This window comes from Haliotis rufescens, unplaced genomic scaffold (genome assembly GCF_023055435.1).
Source record: "Haliotis rufescens isolate VD_foot unplaced genomic scaffold, xgHalRufe1.0.p SCAF_20, whole genome shotgun sequence".
NCBI lineage: Eukaryota > Metazoa > Mollusca > Gastropoda > Lepetellida > Haliotidae > Haliotis > Haliotis rufescens.
This window is the reverse complement of record NW_025963891.1, coordinates 17,313,792-17,334,907: the sequence shown is the minus strand read 5'-3', so window position 1 is coordinate 17,334,907 and position 21,116 is coordinate 17,313,792.

Below are 21,116 nucleotides of genomic sequence, written 5' to 3'. Positions count from 1 at the left end.
GAACTGTATGCTCGAATGTTGTTTTTTTTAATAACATACACAGACTTGAATGGGGGTATCAGTGTGAACCAACTTAAAGATGAAATGTGCAGAATTTGACATTCGTTAAAAAACTTTGCTTTGCGTTACCCCGTGATCGCGATCATTCTAACCTGTTGATGGAAAGATGTGATAATGCTGTTGTTTTGCAGTGATTACTCGGTGGGCTTTTGTGTTTAGAATCGCGGTTCACGCCATCGCTTGTTGAGGATATACAACCTCCTTCTGGACAAGGTCACTTGCTCAATCATTGATGAGATGGAGATACAAGGATGTAATTATGTATCTCAAGCTATCTCATATCGTGATGAGACATTTATTTTCGCAAAACGAGCATTCTGTCCTATTGTATATTATTTATGTTGTTGAATGACGTAAATGTGATTCTACTAAGGGTTCTTGGAGTATATCAATACAAGTGACAAAACCCTTTCATTAGAAATATCTGCTAAAAGCGGAGTCCATTGTACAACTACGACTATTTCATGAGCATATGTTAATGAATCTAGTGATGAGACCCCGCCAGTGGTAATTCCACAAACGCATGCAAAGGCAAGTAAATTGTTCACATGAAAATAATCACTGGAACATATGATAAACATATAAGAGCATATACGTAATCTTATACACGTCCCATAGAATTTATCAGCGAGGACTGTGCACTTTCAATATTGTGCGACAGAAAACACAGTAATTCCCACTTGTACAATGTATTCTGTTCACCAGTGATTGTCATTTTCAGAATGAAACTCAAGAAAAAGTAATATGTGTACTGTAAGAGGCAGGCGTATTCTGTAAACGAGTACCCTGGCGGGGTGTCGATGGGTTTGATCCTGGCATACATAGAACTGAATATTGTCGTGAGCTTTAATTATTTTCAACATAGTCCTCTTTCAGTTCAATGCACTTGTTTCATCTTTTCTCCAGATTAGTTATCCCTGTTTCGTAGAAGGTCAAATTCTGGTCTGTCAACCTGGCGTGCACAGCAGACACCAATTATTGGTCCTCGTTAAATCTGACCACTTTTTACAAACTGATGATTGACCCTCCAGGATAGGAAATGGTGACTGCTTAATGCTCAGTGCTACGGTGTGGGGTACCGCAGAGTTGAAGTCAGTGGACCGAAGCACGCCACATTGTGAATACAAAACGTCAGAGAAGAACTGTTTTCGATTATCTGTCGAAACAGATTCCGACAGAAGCTAAAAAGAAATAAGGGGTTAAATTGTATGAATTTTATAATAATGAGGTCGGTCGGGTAGCCTAGTGGTTAAAGAGTTCGCTCGTCACGCCGAAGACCCGGGTTCGATTCCCGACATGGGTACAATGTGTGAAGCCCATTTCTGGTGTCCCCCGCCGTGATATTGCTGGAATATTGCTGAAAGCGGCGTAAAACCATACTCACTCACTCAATATAATAATACTGATATGAGTGAATCACTCAAATTAAGTGATGACTCAAGTGAAGAGTATGTGTCACATGTAGGTATAACATCACGTTAGATATGCCAGACTCACCACTCTCTGATATATGTTATATTAAGTCAACGAAAGGTCTCAAGATTGAGTAATAGCTTACTATTTCATTTTCAACACATTTTCTGAAACCTCATGATGTATGAATACGGCAATGTCATAATCCAAAACTGCTCAAAGAATTTCAGTTCAATTCTCATCACGATGGTTACATGTTCTATGTTATTTGGGGTCGATACTCTGTATGTTTAGTACAGTGGTTTGCTTCATGTACCTTCATGTACCCCCATCAACCCCACTAAGAACCATTGTTTTATGAATCTGAACGATTCTGTTTTTCAACCTTGAGTGCCGTGAAGATTCCGGATTAGAATGGGCCTTCAGCAACCCATGCTTGTCGAAAGGGGCGACTAATGGGATCGGGTGGTCAGGTTCGCTGAGTTGGTTGATGAATGTCATCCTTTCCCAATTGCGTAGGTCGATGCTCATGGTGTCAAACAACAAACATTCAACCTTGCTATAATAATTTCATCTCCGCATCCGCAACCATATTTGAGTTTTAATGAAAATAATTTCCATCGATGCATTTATGTATAACTGGACATGGAGTTTGTATGTGTCAGTAGAAAGCATTACCTTGATTGTGTTACCTTTGACCTAGAATCCAGTTATATCTGATTGCATGCAACCTTACTACTGAATAAAAGCGACAGAACCATTTCCATAATCACAAGGCATCTCTTCTAAAATCAGTTTCCATTGTACGATATCACAAGCATATATTGTTGAATCACTATCAAATAGTGATAATTCCAGGTGTTTTCCAAAGAGTGAGCGCATCCTGCCCAAATGTGGCACCCATCACAAACACATGCAAAGACAAGACAATTGTAAACCTTTAGGATTGACAAGTTGATATTATGTATACAAGACCCTAGCAGTGATGGCATGTACATTTGCCAGCATATGACGCGATTTTACCAAGGCCGCTACAAGCCCCTACGGTGTCACGTATCTCAGAATCAATCCGTTCCTTGTATTGCAGGGTTATATTTTCAACATTAAGGTTGGTAACCTTGGTAGCGGCCTGGGTCTAAGACATATGTGCTATAGAAACCCAACATGATTGGTAAAGGGTAAGCTTTTGCAACTATATTTGTAAATGCTAATCTTGCCACTGTCGTAATCTTGCCATAATGCTGGCCAGCTGGTCAGGTACACGTGCATGTACCTGATGTACGTTTATGTCAGCAAACATATGTTGTAAAGTTGGCTATTGTGTAACATCCAGTTCACTGAATGCATTCAGAGTACTTCACCTGATGTACGTTTGTCAGCAAACATATGTTGTAAGTTTGGCTATTGTGTAACATCCAGTTCACTGAAAGCATTCACTTTACTTCGCCTGATGTGCGTTTCTGTCAGCAAACATATGTTGTAAGTTTGGCTAAATGTGTATAGGACATCCAGTTCACTGAAAGCATTTTGTGTACTTAACCTGATCTACGTTTATGTCAGCAAACATATGTTGTAAGTTTGACTTTTAAAGAACACCCAGTTCACTGAAAACATTCAGTGTGCTTCGCCTGTTGTACGTTTGTCAGCAAACATATGTTGTAAAGTTGGCTATTGTGTAACATCCAGTTACTGAATGCATTCAGAGTACTTCACCTGATGTACGTGTATGTCAGCAAACATATACTGTAAGTTTGGCTATTATAGAACATCCAGTTCACTGAAAGCATTCACTTTACTTCGCCTGATGTGCGTTTCTGTCAGCAAACATATACTGTAAGTTTGGCTATTGTAGAACATCCAGTTCACTGAAAGCATTCAGTGTAATTCAAGAGCCACAAATTCTCCTTTTGAACAATGGTGCTATGAAGCTTTAGATATTAACTTGATAAATCTCTCTTACAAATGATTGATTTTTAAAGTTATAAAAGATCAAACATGCAGGTGAGATACAGCGCCTTGGCGTTTGAAGAAAATGCTTTGCGACCATGTCCTAGTGTCTTTTGTTGCAACCATATGACCGTTTGTTATGTGTGTGTGAAGGACGTCCATGTTCATCACAATGACTACATTCCTAGTTGCATACCAGTTTCATTGAATGTGATAGTGTTTCTCACATTGATCTAAGTGATACTTGTTGAAGTTTGAATAATAGCAAAATAAATGTTATTTATTGCAACATCGTACTCTGTTATTTCTCAACACATCGCCTTCCTGACATGACGCATAACATATACAGCAGTATGTATATATGTACAGTGGGAGATACCAACTAGCTGATGTCACACGTAATACCTCCAGTAAGGCGTTGAAATATGTTTAACAGTATTGACAGTTTCGAGTGGGAAGTCACTTCTATTTCACCTCTCAGGGGAGTCAACGTCATCCTTGCGAAGGACTGCAGGGTTGCAAAATCGTTGACAACTCACACTGCACATAAAAAAGATGTAGCGGTCGTTCAGAAAGCCTTACCTTGAAAACCAGAGCCTGTGCCGATATGACATGTCCCTTCTCCTCTACTTGGGCTGATTTGATGTGGTACTTCGCTTGGCCATTACTCATTTATGTACCGTCCAGCAGCACAGAGCAATCAACACAATCATCGGTGACATTGAGATTAAGTCCCACATCTTTGAGTCGTTTAAGAAAACTGTGGAATGCCTTGTTTTCACAACGAGTCTGACAATGTGTTGGACAGTCTCATTAAATTCATTACATAATCTACATTTCATATTTACATTTTGATGCAAAGACACACATTGGCGGTTTCGAGTTGGAAGTGCCTGGTCCTGGGCAGCAAACAGAAAGCCTTCTGTTTCACTTTTCAGGCCAGACGACTTCATCCAGGCGAAGGATTCTGCAGGATTGCTGATCTTCTCAACACACTGCACATAAGTTCGATGCAGTGATCGTTCAGATAGCTTCTCCTTGGACAACTGGTCCGATTTGATTTGGCACTTATCTTGGTTGACACTCATTTCTGCACCGTCCAGCAGTACAGAACCATCAACAAAATCAACATTGACATTGAGGTAATGTCCCATTATTATGATAATGAATCACTATCAAATATTGATGATACCAGTTGTTCGCGAAAAGGTGAGCATATCCTGTCCCACCGGTAGCACCTGTCACAAACACATCCAAATTAGTGATAGTGGTTATGTTAGGGGTTCAGGTTAACTCCTGAAGGTAAAGAAGAAAGCAAATGCCATCTGAGGTTCACTGAGAAAACAATATGTGAAACGTTGCACTTCCTAATTCAAAACATCTGTGTAAAATGTGGGGGCAAGACACTTAGGCAAGAAGTAGTCATCCCCATTGGCAGCAACTGCGCACCCCTCCCTGCTGGTCTGATTCTTTGTCCCTATGAATCGGAATTTTTGCTCGGATTGGCAAAGTCCAAACAAAGTCATTTGGGCAAGAAGTTTAATTTAAGCTTCAGGTATATCGATGATCTGATATCGTTCAATAGATCTATTACAAACCACTCTCCACAAAACTTTGTGACTAGAAGGATGATTTCAACTTTCCCTTTATGTCGAGCAATATTCCTTCAGCTCCAGCCCTTGGCGCCAACCCCGTGACGTGAAGTTGATACACCAGTCACTGGTTCCCTGGGGGAGTGACCCTTTGACTAGGTAATGGATCTCTTGCTCAAGGTTACAGTGACAGTGTTTTTAGCCGCATATGCGAAATAACAATTACCTTGTAAACGACTGCCTGTTGTCGCATTATCTACACTGAAGTTACTTCAAGAATATGCATCTTAACTTTCAGATATAAGTTGAGTAAGATATATTTCCTAACAAGAAGTTGGTGTTATAAGAAAGCTATGGCAGCCACAACACCTTCAGACCATGGCATCAAGAAGCCTGCGGGTGAGACCTTGTGGACGTAGACGTTTAAGCTCATGCCATAGATACTCAACTGGGATGAGATGAAATAACCTTGACGGTCACACCAGTACGTTCAGGTTCTAGAGTTCTCACGATCCAGTACAGACTCGGGCTATGTGGGGACGAACATTATCATGCCAATAAATGGCGCCACTAAGGCCACATAATCGGGAGCAAAATACTTACATACGTTAAAGATTGTACTTGGAGTTAACCTACCTGGCGCTCGACAGTAAGATGATAAAACAAGGACTGGTTGGCTTGGTGGTTGTTGAAACACTTCGGCATGGTATCTCACGGGGGTAGCACTATGAAACCGGCATAAGTCAGGAACGCACGCACGCACGCACGCACGCACGCACGCACGCACGCACACACACACACACACACGCACACACACACACACACACACGCAAGTTCAATAATCTTGACCCATTGGACCTCACGTCACCCTTTTTTGTAATTGGAAAGGTAGGGCCTGTCTGACTGTTCACGTAGGTTCGACTGCCACCGCTAAGAAGTACTACCTTCTTATCCTTTGCCCGTATACTATTTTCAGCTCAGTCATGAGACCGCATCAGCCGAGTCGATATCAGATAACCTATGTGATAACATCAACATTGCTTGTAGATAGTAACATGTCAAGGTTTACGAGAGTGTAAAAAGGAAAGTATATTTAACTGGTCATATTATTTACGCATATCATTATATGCATGACATTCAACAAAAAGTGAAACTCATTTTTAGCATAACCATCATCACAAACATTTTCACTTAACCTTGGTATGTATTCTCTGCTCCACCCACCACTCCATTTATCACATATAATTAAAGATTTTGGAAGATGTACTCTAACAAAGCTCAAAGAACTAGGAAAACATTAAATCCAATATGGCTGCCACAGCGCATGACCTATGGCCGAGGTCAAAAGAACAAAAAGTGACTGGGGTATGATGATGTTAAACCGTGCCAAGTTTGACAGTTGTTAGGGGAGCGAAAGGGTAGAATGTGTCGTTTTAAATACATTCACTTTGAATTACCTGCCCTTAGTCCCGATACCTATGAGTCTGGAATTGCGAATATTGTGAGATTAGGTGAAATGGGGTTTAACGTCGCGTCCAAGACTATTGCACTTATATGGCGACGTGCATGCACGTGTGTGTGTGGCTGCTTGTACTAGTCCGGACTAATGCCGATTTATAGTGCTAGCACACTGAGATACCATGCCGCAGTTTAACATGAATACCCCACTCAGACACAGTATACCGACTCCGAGCCAACCAGTCCTTGTTTTAGCCCCTTAATGCCGAGCGCCAGACAGAGCAACAACAAGTACCATCTTTTAACGTCTTTTAGTATGACGCGACCGGGGGATCGAACCCCGGACCTTCCGCTCTCCGGGCGGACGCTCTACCACTAGACCACGGAGGAGGTCTGTGTATATGGTGATGGTCATCACGATCTTGTTTGCTTTTTCAACAGTTTTCCATTGACCGTAACTTTTTAGGAATTCATTGTTCTAAGCACGCCATCTTCGCTGGTGTATTCATGCGCGGAATTTAGCATCACTATTTATGAACATGTTTTTTCATAAATATGACATCAGTTCTACTGTTAAATCATATCAGTGCTCAATTAATGTTATTAAACATCTCATGTATCATAAAAAATTGCAATTGCCTCCTGACATTTGTAATCTTCCTCTTTGAACTGTCCACTGTAATTCCCAGTCGATGTTGCTTAATGTTATTACGTCCCCTCGGCAGGCAGCAAGGATGTAGCAAGGATCTTGTGATCCTGGAAGGCACTTTGCGGAAGAATTTGGCTTAAATCATTGATTGGTTAAAATAATCATAAAAATACCAAATTACTTCCTGAGATGGTTCGCCTTTCTCTTTGTCAGTGAACTACCATTATAGTTAAAATAAATTGCCATGACACCGGTCTGTGCACAGTAAACCTAAAACCTCAGAGAAATCTACTTATGTGAAAGCATTATGTTTAAATATCGTTATTTCCTGTAAAAACTATTTATTCATTGACAAGGTGTTTGTGTCTTAGTTACACCCAGACAGTCAAGCTTTATCAGAAGTTCTCGTACGGGCCGCTACCATATGCATTGGTAATAATTATTATCAGTAACAAGAATAAAGATTATCCTCTTGTCAAGAGTCATGATGAAAACAAGGCATTCCACGGTTTTCTTAAACGAGCCAAGGATGTGTCACATAATATCAATGTAAATGTTTTATTGATGGTTCATTACTGTTGGACGGTACTGAAATGAATGTCAACCAAGCGAAGTGCCATATCAAATGGGCACAGGCTCGGCTTTTCAAGGAAAGGCTTTCTGATCGACCATTGCATCGAGGTAATATCAGTATGTCCTTCGCTTGGATGAAGTCGGCTGGCGTGGAATGTTAAACAAGCTTTTTGTTTGCTGTTCAGGGTCACTCACTCTTCTCACTCGAAACCGTCAATGTGTTATTGGGCATCAAAATGTAAATATGAAATAAGATAATGTAATGAATTTATTGAGACTGTCCAACACATTGTCCGTGGATGCCCAGCTTTGGCACAAACACAGTATCTTAAGCGATATGATGGACTGGCTCGATCATCTTATTACCGTCTTCGCCATGTTTGTGGTTCCATCCATGGCACGACCCAGAATATGTACAAGGTGTCTTGGATCATGATAAATATTCCTTTTTCTTAAAATCCAATGAAATCATTTATATCATTGAATTTTCTTTACCTTTCGACGCTAATGTGATTGACAAGAAAACGGGGAAAACGTAGCAAACATGCTGACCTCACTTTCGAAATGTCACGCTTGCATCCAAAGTATCCAAGTTGTCCGACTCCCCATTTTTCTCGGTGCCTTAGGTTTGATACCTCCCAATCTGTTGACTGACATTTGGGAGAGTACCCGGGTTGCTACCAGGAATACAGCCCTTCTGACAATCTGGGTAATGCAGAAGGCTGCAGTGTTGGGGAGTCTTCACATTCTTCGAAAAGCGCTGGGTGGGGTTGACTAGGCAGCGCTTCCTGGGAGAAGTCCCATTCGCTGTCTGGGCTGCGTGTAGAGGTGACAAGGGCCCTGAGCTGATGATCACCCAACCCTGCATATTTTTATTTTAATCTGTACATAAGAATAAAAATCAATGTAAAGAATGTGTATTCACATACATGTAAAACATACACCATTTACAATGGAATGATGATGATAATAATTATATTTCTAAAGAGCCGCGCCTTCAAACGCGACCTTCAGCTCGTTCAATAACAGTCAGCAACCTTGACTGGATTTTGTAAGCGTTCAGCTACAGATTAAACGTGCTGGCTACTCGCCTGTGATGCTATCACGTCCGTAGTTGGCTTCATCATCAAACGTCAATGGGGGAAAGAGGAGTGTTTCATACTATTCGTTACTATTGTAACTGCCTCAAATATCCATATTCACAAGTCCTCACGGTGGTCTAGTGGATATAGAGCGGAAGGTCGGTGGTTCGATCCCCAGGCCGCGTCCTACCAAAAGACATCAGCGAAATTATAAACTTTTATCGAGACTGGTCCCCACGAAATGAGCATGTTGTGTCGGAAAAGGCATCCAGGTTAACACTGCGGCATGGTATCCCAGTGGGCTAGCATTATGAAGTCCGGACTTGTACAAGGAGCCACACAATGTTCTTGAACGCGAAGTAAAACGACATTTTACCTCACCAAGGTTGTGAAGATCAACGACATGTTTACAGTGGTCGTAAAGATAAACGGCCTGGTTAACGAGGTTCTAAATGTTAACGGCATGGTTAACGAAGTTGTAAAGGTTAACGGCATGGTTAACGAGGTTGTTAAGGTTAGCCTCATGGTTAACGAGGTTGTAAAGGTTAACGGCATGGTTAACGAGGTTGTTAAGGTTAGCCTCATGGTTAACGAGGTTGTACAAGGTTAACGGCATGGTTAACGGAACCTAAATGTGTTTCTTTGTAAACACATACGCTGCTGCTGTCATCCCTCGGGCACTGCTCAAACACCACCGCATTCGTCCAGTAAGAATTGAGCTCATTACGACAGCCAATCAGAGATTGACTGAACGCCTTTACAAATCATCCCATCAATAGTATTTCTCAATCTATCATGTAACATAAAACTCCAGACAAAGTCCAGTATGGTTTCCATAGGAATCTAAAGAAAGAAATGTTAAAAAAAGAAGCGATAAGATTTAGAGTCATATATAGCCACCTCAAAGTGACATTTTCGAACATGTTAAGAGATAACCTTGACTTAGGATGTACCAAATTTTGTAGAGAGTTTGAAGTATTTCAACATGTTTGTTTGTGTAAGGCCGCACTCAGCAATATTCAAGCTTCATGATGGCGGTCTGTAAATAATCGAGTCTGGACCAGTTTTAGAGAAGATTTTGGAAGACTTTTAAAAGCTCAAACTGAACTTGCAAAAACGTAAAATAATCCAATAATTGATCATCAGAGAAGTACTAAAAACTTCTCACAATTACAATAAGGGTGTTAGTCATTCTGACCTGGAACACTAATAGTGTTTAAGTCAGGGCGCCTTGCATCCAGTATCTGTGCCGTGTCAGCAGTGTACACTGGTTGCTACAGTTGCGGTGATGCGGACTGGTGATTCTATTCTCAGAATGGAAGCCGCGTTATTGACCATTTTGATGAACTGACAGACTGTCTCCCACAATAAGGCTATTTATGTTCTTCTTGGGGGCTTTATCCGTTTGTAGTGATTCTGTACGAGTGGGTTTACTGTCACTCATAAACATCTGATCTTAGTCACAAAATTGCACAACAACCGGGGTTGTAGCAAACGCAGATTTATACTAATCAAGCATGGTTTCAGCAAACTTTTGTCATTTTCTAATCTGATGGCAACGGGTGATATAACCAAATATGGCGTAAATCAAGGTTTTTGTCGAAGCATTACCTTTAAATGTTCTGCTTCAGAAAAATGACAGTCGCAGAGCTGAATCAACGACCTTGACCCGCGCCATGTTTGGACACGAACGTTAACAAAACATCACAGTGACTACAAAAATAGGAACATAAAAAAAGCATGCTTCTAAAATTATTTCATGTTATCTGACACTATATTTGATATTTCCTTAATGCCAAGTATATTAATCTGTGTTATGTTTTAGTCGAAATAACGTTACGGGTTAAACCAATGTTATTTCGTACTATTATGAACCTAATATAGAAACCTTATTATGATTTATTGTTTGATAGGCATTACTTAGAAGTTGATGGATGACAAAGAAGAGACAATTTATGGATAACAGGATACGTTTGCATGGGTGTGGTGATTATTGCTTAATGAGTTCATGGTACGCGGGTAGGATAAAATAGCCTTGATTTGTCCCATCTGTCTATTTGTCGTAGAGGCGAATAGATTCAATCGGGTGATGGGTCACTCAGCGACCCGTACTACCTGTGGGGCAGGACGCTCACCTTTTCGTGAACACGTGATATCATTGCTACTTGATAGGTGAGGTGAGGTGAGGTGAAATGGGGTTTAACGTCGCGTCCAAGATTATTGCACTTATATAGCGACGTGCATGCACGTGTATGTATGTGTGAGGGTGCTTGTACTAGTCCGGACTAATGCCGATTTATAGTGCTAGCTCACTGATGCCGCAGTTTAACATGAATACCCCACTCAGACACAGTATACTGACTCCGAGCCGACCAGTCCTTGTTTTAGCCCCTTAATGCCGAGCGCCTGACAGGGTAACAACAAGTACCATCTTTTAACGTATTTTGGTATGACGCGGCTGGGGATCGAACCCCGGACCTTCCGCTCTCCGGGCGGACGCTCTACCACTAGACCACGGAGGCGGTCACTATTTGATAGTGATTCATAAACACATGCTCATGATATAGACGGAATCGTACAGTCGACACTTCTTTGGGCAGAGATTTCTTTTCAATATGGAAAGGGTTTTGTCGCTTTTGTTTACATGATCAATACTCAAGTGATTTAAAATATTGTAAACTTAAGGCTACGGATATAGTAACTGTCCCATTTATGGAATTTGTCATATGAATATGGAAAGGGTATTGTCGCTTTTATTTCGAAGATTGTGTGTAACGTTGCATATAACAGACAGACATATAGTTAATGAAAGCATCACCTTATTTTTTTACATATATAATACAACTAATAAACATTCACAGAAAACAAACCGAGTCTCTCCAAATGAAAAGCTATGAAAGAAAGTGGTATAAAAATGTATTTATAAAACATAATATATCTCTTAAACAGGTGATACAAATACAATAGATGTCGTAAATAAGAACGAAGAATTCTAGTTCTGATACAGGAAATGCTGCAATTATCTAAAATAAGTTTACATGTAAATAATATCAACCGTTATTTTGTCCTGATGAGGATTGAATACTGTTGAATGCGGCGTTAAACAACATACACATATTTCATAAACAATTCAAGAACCTTAGTTTCATATTTCAAGGTTCTAATGAAACATCATTATTGTAGTTAATAGTTCTTCTCGAGCAATTCTTTGCACAGTGTGATTGATACCGTGATCGTATGTTGTTTGCTGGTCAAAGCTGCACCGTTTGTGCCCTGTAAGTTTTATACAGGCAATGTAGACTATAATGGACTTTTAAAACAAACCTTTTATATTCAGGCATACGCCCGCTTGAATAAATAATGAAAAAATGAATTTTAAAAATGAACTAATTTCCTGTGTCTGAGATGAATCCTCCTTGCGTTATGTCGATAGGAAAGAGTGAAGTGACTGCCTATAGTTGCTTATAACCTCTCCGCTTGGACCTCATTAATATCTCAACAGGGATACGGCAAACGTCGGTCTATGAATCTAACACAATGATGCCATTAATTTATAATATCGCACGTTCACGTTTATAAACTTAAAGTTCAAATTGTGGATCAAATTTGCACATATATCAATACACAGTGGATAGAGGTGACACAAATAAGGAAGATAATATATGGATGTCAACTTCTTTATTATGAGGAACACAACGTTTCGGAGTATATGCTTACTCCTTCATCAGGTGAATGAATGCCATGAGGAAGAGACCATGGCTCACATTATTCATTCACCTGATGAAGGAGTAATAAATAAAGAAGTTGACATCCATATATTCTCTTCCTTACAGTGGATGCACTGTCAATCAAAAGAAGTATTTCAAAATTTTCTTTACTTCCGACTGACCGACCGCTCTCTTAGAAGCTGTACCCAGAAGAAAGAAACACCCTCACTGATCTGGATTGCCAAGCCTTAGTGTTGTTGCTGTCAACATTGGCTTCAAGGCAGAAAACCTTCAGGACGTAACAAACCACAGATCTGTCCACACCTTCCACATCTTCTGAAACAGAATGACAGTTTTTTATCAGGCCAGATAATTAGTTATACTTCGGAATCCAAATAAAACATCCACGTCTCTTGATCTCATTATGTGGAGATAAATTACTATTTCGATGAAATTTATTTGCGCACTGCAAAATCCTCAATGTACGGTTTCAGTGGCATATAGTACACGATTAATTAAAAAGGATGTAAACCTTAAGCAACCTCCAAATTTCTTGGTATTTTCAAGAATTTTTTTTATGTGTTTCACACTTAAGTGAATAAAATGCACCCCCCAAATTTTGACCTTTTTTTGGAAGGTTTCCGGAAGGTTTCCGGGCCGGATCCAAAATGGGAAGGTATCCGGAAGGTTTCCGGAAGACGGAAACCTACCCTTTTTTTGCTGTGTATGGCATGTACCACCAAAGAGTTGAGTGAAGGAGGGGGGGGGGGGGGGGGGGGAGGAGGGGGGGGGGGAGAGGAGGGGGGGAGGGGGGGTTGGGGGGGGGGGGGGTAGAGGTGAGTGAGAGTGGTTTCTAGGCCTTTAGTGAGTTTTACCCCGCTCCATGCAATATCTAGCTATTAAACACAGCTAGTAAAACCACGATACTACTAAAAACATTCCTGCGTTTACTTTCCAATGTTTTGGTTGAATCTATACACATAAAATGTACAATGTTCCAAGTTTCTCGTATATATCCAATTGACACATTCACAGGAGCATCCCACGGTTCTTCTTGTAATATGCTTTCTCTACATCACGAATCAGTTAACCTGCATCAGCAACCGGCGGTACTCTGATTTATGAGTACGGTATTCTGGGTTATGAGAACGTTTTCTGTTTTGTTAAGCACGCATTGCATTGACTTGCATTATACAACAGTAAATCAGCCTGTTTATTACACAGTCAAGGTCGAGGTTGAGACAGGTGCTGAAGTAGTAAATCCGTCGGTCACACGTGTCCTACATAGCTGTCCGCGTTTTATATGTGACTGTGACCTCGATAAGGTTCTGGAACTGTTTTGCATTCATAACAAATCACGAGGCTCGTGTTTTATAAGAAAATTACCCAACTTGTACAGTTATCATCATCGTACAAAGAGGCTGTACATCATGTTGACATCTCATATAAGAAACAAAACTCCTCATGAGGGTGCATGGTAATTGTACGATAAACAACCCCCACTCGTCGTATATATATATATATATATATATATATATATATATATATATATATATATATATATATATATATTATGAAATGCAATTAAACACGTCACTCCATAAATTATGTACCGCTCAAAATTGAAATACGATGTATGTGTGTGTGTGTATGTATGTGTGTATGTATGTATGTATGTATGTATGTATGTATGTGTGTATGTATGTGTGTGTGTGTGTGTGTGTGTGTGTGTGTGTGTGTGTGTGTGTGTGTGTGTGTGTGTGTGTGTGTGTGTGTGTGTGTGTGTGTGCGTGCGCGTGTGCGTGTGTGTGTGTGTGTGTTTATGAATGTTTATTTATGTTTGGTATAATGTAAATGAATTTTTATGTTCGTCGGGCCATTGGACTTCAAATAAACTTCTTTCACAAACATCATCACTCACAGACAAGGCGCGTTAAAAGAAGCAAATCCTAAGCTGGTAAATATAATTGATCCAATTTCTTATCATAGTTTATTCAAGGGCAAGTGGAGAAATATAGACTTTACTTATCTCGCACACAGTGTCAAAGTCTGCAGCTTGAAGGCCGAATCACCAAACAATCACATTCTAAAAAAGAAGTATTTACCAAATAAGAACATTTTGTGTCAATTTATTCCTATAAGATAACGCAATTAAATAAAAGGGTTGATCAATGCAATGACATGAAGTGTCACCCAGCATACCACAGGATACCTGCAGAAAATGGTTCTTGTCATCACCAAAGAAATATATACTAGGAATATATGCTTCTGTTACCATGGTAATTTGTAACAGAACCTAGTTTGCGTGCGTCTTTTCGGGCTTCCTACATCTTAAGTTTCTACATACATTGTACATATTTAACTTACACCTGAATAATAACATTAACATGTTAATCATAATATTAACAATGTTATTAATAAGTAAACTGACTAGACTGATTATCACATTTTCATCACTCACCATCCCCCAAAGATATCGACTCATAAACATACACATGCTTATGATATAGTCGGAATCGTACAATGGACTCGACTTTAAGTAGATATGTATTCTGATCACTGAAAATGTTTTGTCACTTGTATTTACATATCAAAACTACATAACACAGGATCAATGTTGTGGTGTTGTAAAAAGTAGCATCTCGGTCAGAAAATCAATTCCTCGTTGTAGACCTGTTAAACCTCCCTGCCACTGTTGCCATGGGACCGGAGTTACTGCTAGGGCAGGACATGCTGACATGGCCTCATCACTGATGTCCTGTGACCCATTCGCAGAATTTTCGCCACCATTTGCCGTTAAAGCCCAATGTAATCTCTTTGGACAGATACTCGATTGAGGTGTTGACGTTTAATATTATATTTGCTATATCGACAATAAACACTCTGTGAATTTCTAAATTATGATATTATATATTTGCTTCAGGCAATAATTCAATTGCACTGTTCTAACGGTATCATCCATTGCGAGCTTCAGTTAAAGAAGACTTTCACCTAACTATACCAGAAGTAAAGAGGAGTTAGCTGGGCGCAATTTTCATTCCTACCATGACTGATTTTAGTCTTATCCCTTTTAACGGTACCCATGTACAATTTGTGTATGGCAGGGGAGTTTGAGAATGTTAACAGGATAAGGTCTTTGGAAGGCATTTAGAAGTCATACACATAAAGAAGAGAATTTATGACTGTCAACTTATTTATTGAGGGACACCACGTTTCGGAGTATATGCTTACTCCTTCATCATGTGAATGAATGCTATAAGGCAGAGACCATGCCTCATATTATTTATTCACCTGATGAAGGAGTAATCATATACTCCGAAACGTTGTGTTCCTCATTATAAAGAAGTTGACATCCATAAATTCTTTTCGTTAAAAGGTTTATTCCTTTTATTTACAATCAATATGCCATGATTTGAATAGTTAATAAGACAGGGTATTAAAATTGCATTTCAGTGTTGAATATTTCAATGCAAAAGAAGATACCATTTCAGAGATAAATATGAAATGTTTGGCACAAGCCTCGAACCGAGTGTAGAAACATATATTTTAGATTTTTCGGGATGCCATTTTAAAAATTAGCCTCGATATTCCTTTTACATTTTGTACAATTCGTGTGTTCGTTTAAGGTGAACTGTTTATTGATATTGCGTTTTCTGCTTACTCCCAATATTTGCATTACGAACTTCCCCTGTAAGTTATGTTTCCTTGTGTTATCCCTCAGTTGATCTCATGATGGCTGAATGACAGTGACAGCTATTGGTCGTATCATCAAAGGGAGATCAAAATTGGTCAGGTGATTTTAGCATTGTCGAGGATGATTTAACGTTGGAGATTACGGATGAACATGGGGTCACGGCCAGCTGACTGTTTCAAGCATTGACCAATTCTACCATGACTTGAGTAATATACGTGATTCTGATTGGTAAATAAAATCAATCAGAGGTACATTGATCCCTGATTTTCGGCTGCGTAATTATATGTATATTTACGGTAATGCACTTTTTTCGTTTGCCCGCCAACATGGTGAACACCCAAAACAAACTACCTATACAACGATGGATTGCGGCGATTTTGCTTTCGGAAAGTACACATCTGTTTTACGCGTTCGGGTTTTAATCAATATAGAGCTGGTTTTAATTCGTTTTACTACCTTTAATTTCAAAACACAAGGGGTTTATCTTCTAAATATGACGTTTCCGACATCGACACTTTACCGCTGGCCATTGTTAAAAGGTGTAACTGTTTTGACAGTACGTAGCCAGTATTACTAGATTGTGCTGCCTTAACAAAGGACGCGTAGAATGTTGTTTGAAGCACAACACAATGTTCCCGGTTTACTGGATGTTACCCTGGTGAAATCGGTTGTCTCCAATAGAATAATACGAGGATGACTATAACCGAGATATATTCACTAGTATTTGTATTTATTCCCAACATATAATAATACTAATAATAATAATAATAATAATAATAATATAATAATAATAATAATAATAATAATAATATTAAATGAGGAAATATAGCATTATAACAGAGATCACCCTAATAACATTAATTGATACACATACAGTGATAGACCCGTGAAGTTCTGGGGTAGAATAGGTCTTCAGCAACCCATGCTTGTCGTAAAAGGCGACAATGCTTGTGGTAAGAGGCGACTAACGGCATCGGGTGGTCAGACCCGCTGACTTGGTTGATGCATGTCATCGTAACTCAATTGCGCGGATCGATGCTCATGATATTAATCATTGCCTAGATTTTGATCAAATGAATAATGTCCTCCTGAATTTAGTGACATGCGTATCTAAACTTCATATTGACCCAAATGTGATTATCTGGTCCAGATTCGATTATTTACAGACCGCTGTCATAAAGCTGGAATATTGCTGAGTGCGGCGTTAAAAAACAGGAAAACCAACCAACATACAGTGATAACAGTTTAACTGCAGGTTCAGTTGACTCGAGAAGATTCAATTTGTGTAATATTGGCTGAAATGTACAAACTTATCAATAGATATCACAAATAAGTAAAAAATGGTATTCATCTTCAACATATGCTTTCTCACATGAAATAATTCATGTTTTCCAAATATATCTGCCAGTCACTATCCTGAGTGTACGCAATAAAATATATATCATATATCATTTATCATTATTAATGTTGTTGGTGTAGGGTTTAATCACGACAATATGTTCAGCAAAGTGATTTCATATACTAGGTGACCGTGCTTGCCAGCTCTCTTCATACTAAACTGACAAATTAAAAAGAGAATGGTTTCCACTCAATTGAGTTTTATCTGAGTTGATTACTCATAAGGAATGACCAAAGTAATCGTGGATGGGTGTAATTACTTACATTTCCATAAACACTTTAATTACTGATCACGTCAGAAAGAACCCAAACAGGACATCTTGTGACGTCTTTCTACTGTGATTTTGTTGGTATTATTTCATTATTTCTTCATAAGGATAATTTCAGACAATATGTCTCTAATAGTCTGGAATGTTGAATTATATATAATAGAATCATGTCGGTCAGTACGTAACATGTTTCTAATTGTCTGGTATGTTTAACTATATATAATAGAATCTTGTCAGTCAGTGGGCTAGTGGCGTTTAATACCGCGTGACCAACAGTGATACAAGTTGATTATTGATGAAGGAAAGTATTCGGTGCGTGCTTCTTTCATCCACAAACATGTTTCACATGACATGATGGGTGTATCTGAACTTCAGTTCATATGTCACGACTGTAATATAGCAAGGGTTTAGCTGGACGAAGAAGGGTCTCTGAAGGTAATGCATTACACCCGTGACTGTGTGATCAATTTCCTGATGATGAAAATGGTTCCGATAGTGGTAAAGGAGTGGGGTTTTCCTCGACTGAACTAGTGGGTGGTAGATGTGGTGGTTCTCGGGTGGAGTAGTGGATGTAGATGTGGTGGTTATTGGGTGGAGTAGTGGGGGTGATGTGGTGGTTTTCGGGTAGAGTAGAGGGGGTTGATGTGGTGGTTTTCGGGTATAGTAGTGGTGATAGATGTTGTGGTTTTCGGGTAGAATAGAGGAGCTGATGTGCTGTTTTTCGGGTATAGTAGTGATGGTAGATGTGGTGGTTCTCGGATGGAGTAGTGGGGGTAGATGTGTTGGTTCTTTGGTCGGAGTGGATGGTAGATGTGGTGGTTCTCGGTTGGAGTGATGGATGGTTGATACGGTGGTTCTCGGTTGGGGTAGTAGGGATAGATTTGTTGGTTCACCACTGGTGGAGAAGTTGATGGTAGATATAGTGGTTCTCGGTCGGGGTAGTAGGGATAGATTTGTTGGTTCACCACTGGTGGAGAAGTTGATGGTAGATATAGTGGTTCTCGGTCGGGGTAGTAGGGATAGATTTGTTGGTTCACCACTGGTGGAGAAGTTGATGTTAGATATAGTGGTTCTCGGGTGGAGTAGGTGGGATAGATTTGTTGGTTCACTGGTGGAGAAGTTGATGTTAGATATAGTGGTTCTCGGGTGGAGTAGTGGATGGTAGATATGGCTGTTCTCAGTTTGGGTAGTGAATGGTTATGGCTTTCGGATGGGTGTATTTGTTCACACAAGTAGTGCCACGGGCACCTGGATATGCACATGGTCATCCTAACGACACATGTACATAAAGTCATATCTTCAAAAAACAAGCATAATATGGTTGCAGTGGCACTGGATTCGAACCTCTGCAGAAAATTGTGGTGTCGCCATTGTGTTGGAACAAGCAGGTGAAGTTTCATCTCCATTGGTCTAGTCGTTTCTATTGAAAAGTTTTTACAGCAAACGACGGAAAACAGTCCACGGCATAAGTTCACTAAACATTCAGTCAGCTGGGTTAAATAAAGAAGGTCCATGTAACTGGCATGAGAACCAACATGTGGTACAGGAACTCCTGGATTGTTACTGTCATTTACAGACCGCCATGCTGGCCACTGACAGGGTCTATTAGCACTTGACCGTGTTTCAAATTAACGACCAGTAATCAATCGGCCCCTCCGCGAACGATCAGTTGTTGCGGGCGTTATGTCAAGAACATTTGTTAGGAATCACTTGTGGATACAGCTCAACTCAGGCTTCGTCTGCCGTTACATGACGTATGGACACGACTATGTCTGCTTCTCGTCTGATTTTGTCACGTACGCCACAGTTGCCCGTCTCTTCCTGGTAGGATATTCGTTAAAAATATTACGTTCCTCTTACGTGGCAAGCCAGATGACATATACAAGTCCACGTAGCAGTATATAAACAGTATATTCCAACAGTCAACTTTCCCTTTCCCTTTATATATATAGCAATATACGAGGGGTGTTCATTAAAGATTTCCCCTAAACCACTTAGGGTTACCATATTTGGTTGAAATTTCACATGTGTAATGATACATGTATCTATGGGTTATGTCTGAATTGGCAGCACCGAACTATTAATCTTACCACTTTTACAGGTGTTATGATGGAGTAGGGTGTGACAATGGAGCCAGTAGAATACCGAGCAGTGATTAGGTTTTTATGTTTTAAAGGTCGCACACCAAAAGAAACTTTCGATGAAATGAAAGCAACTTATGGGGAAGATGCCCCATCATATGACGTTGTTAAACACTGGCATCGCCAGTTCAAGTGTGGTCGGACATCTGTGGAAACAGCTGCCATTCCTGGTCGCCCCCATTCAGCCATTGATGAGGACACTATCTATCAAGTGGAGACCGCCATTTTGGCAGACCGACGTATAACTGTTCGCACAAGATGTCAAGATCAGTGTAGGGTCTGTGGAAAAAATCATCCATGGCAATTTGAACATGCATAAGGTGTCTGCACGATGGATTCCCAGGTTGCTCACACCTTTCCAAAAGCAGGAACGAGTCAATTGCTCAAAGGATCTTTTGGACATGTGCCAAAAAAACTTTTTGACAGACTTATCACACAGGATGAAACATGGGTCCATCACTTTGATCCTGAGACTAAAGTTCAGTCGATGCAATGGAAGCATGTGGAGTCACCACCCCCAAAGAGGGCACGTGTCCAACCCTCTGCAGGCAAGGTCATGCTCACGGTGTTTTGGGACCAGCACGGAGTAGTGATGATGGATTTCTTGGCAAAAGGTACCAAAATTACAGGAGCTTATTATGCTTCACTGCTGCGGAAATTGCGGGACGCTATTAAGCTTAAGAGGCGTGGCATGCTGACCAAGGGTGTCCTTCTCCTGCAAGACAATGCTCCAGTACACAACTCTCATGTTGCCCAGACAGAAGCGCGATCCTGTGGCTATGAAATCCTTCCACATCCTCCTTACTCTCCTGACCTTGCACCATTTGACTTCCACCTCTTTCCAACCATGAAGTTATTTTTGAAGGGAAAACGTTTCACAGATGATGAAACACTGATTTCTGAAGTCCTGGTTTGAGACGCAAAATGAGGGCTTTTACAAGCGAGGTCTCCATAGTTGCAGAAAACGATGGGAGAAGTGTGTAACTCTTGGTGGTTCCTATGTGGAGAAAGACTAATACCTATGCCAAGTCTCATTCCACTAGGTCCATCGGAAGTGGGTCAGGGGAAATCTTTAATGAACACCCCTCGTATCAGCATCTCCAGCCCTTGGTGTTTACATTTTATTATTGAGG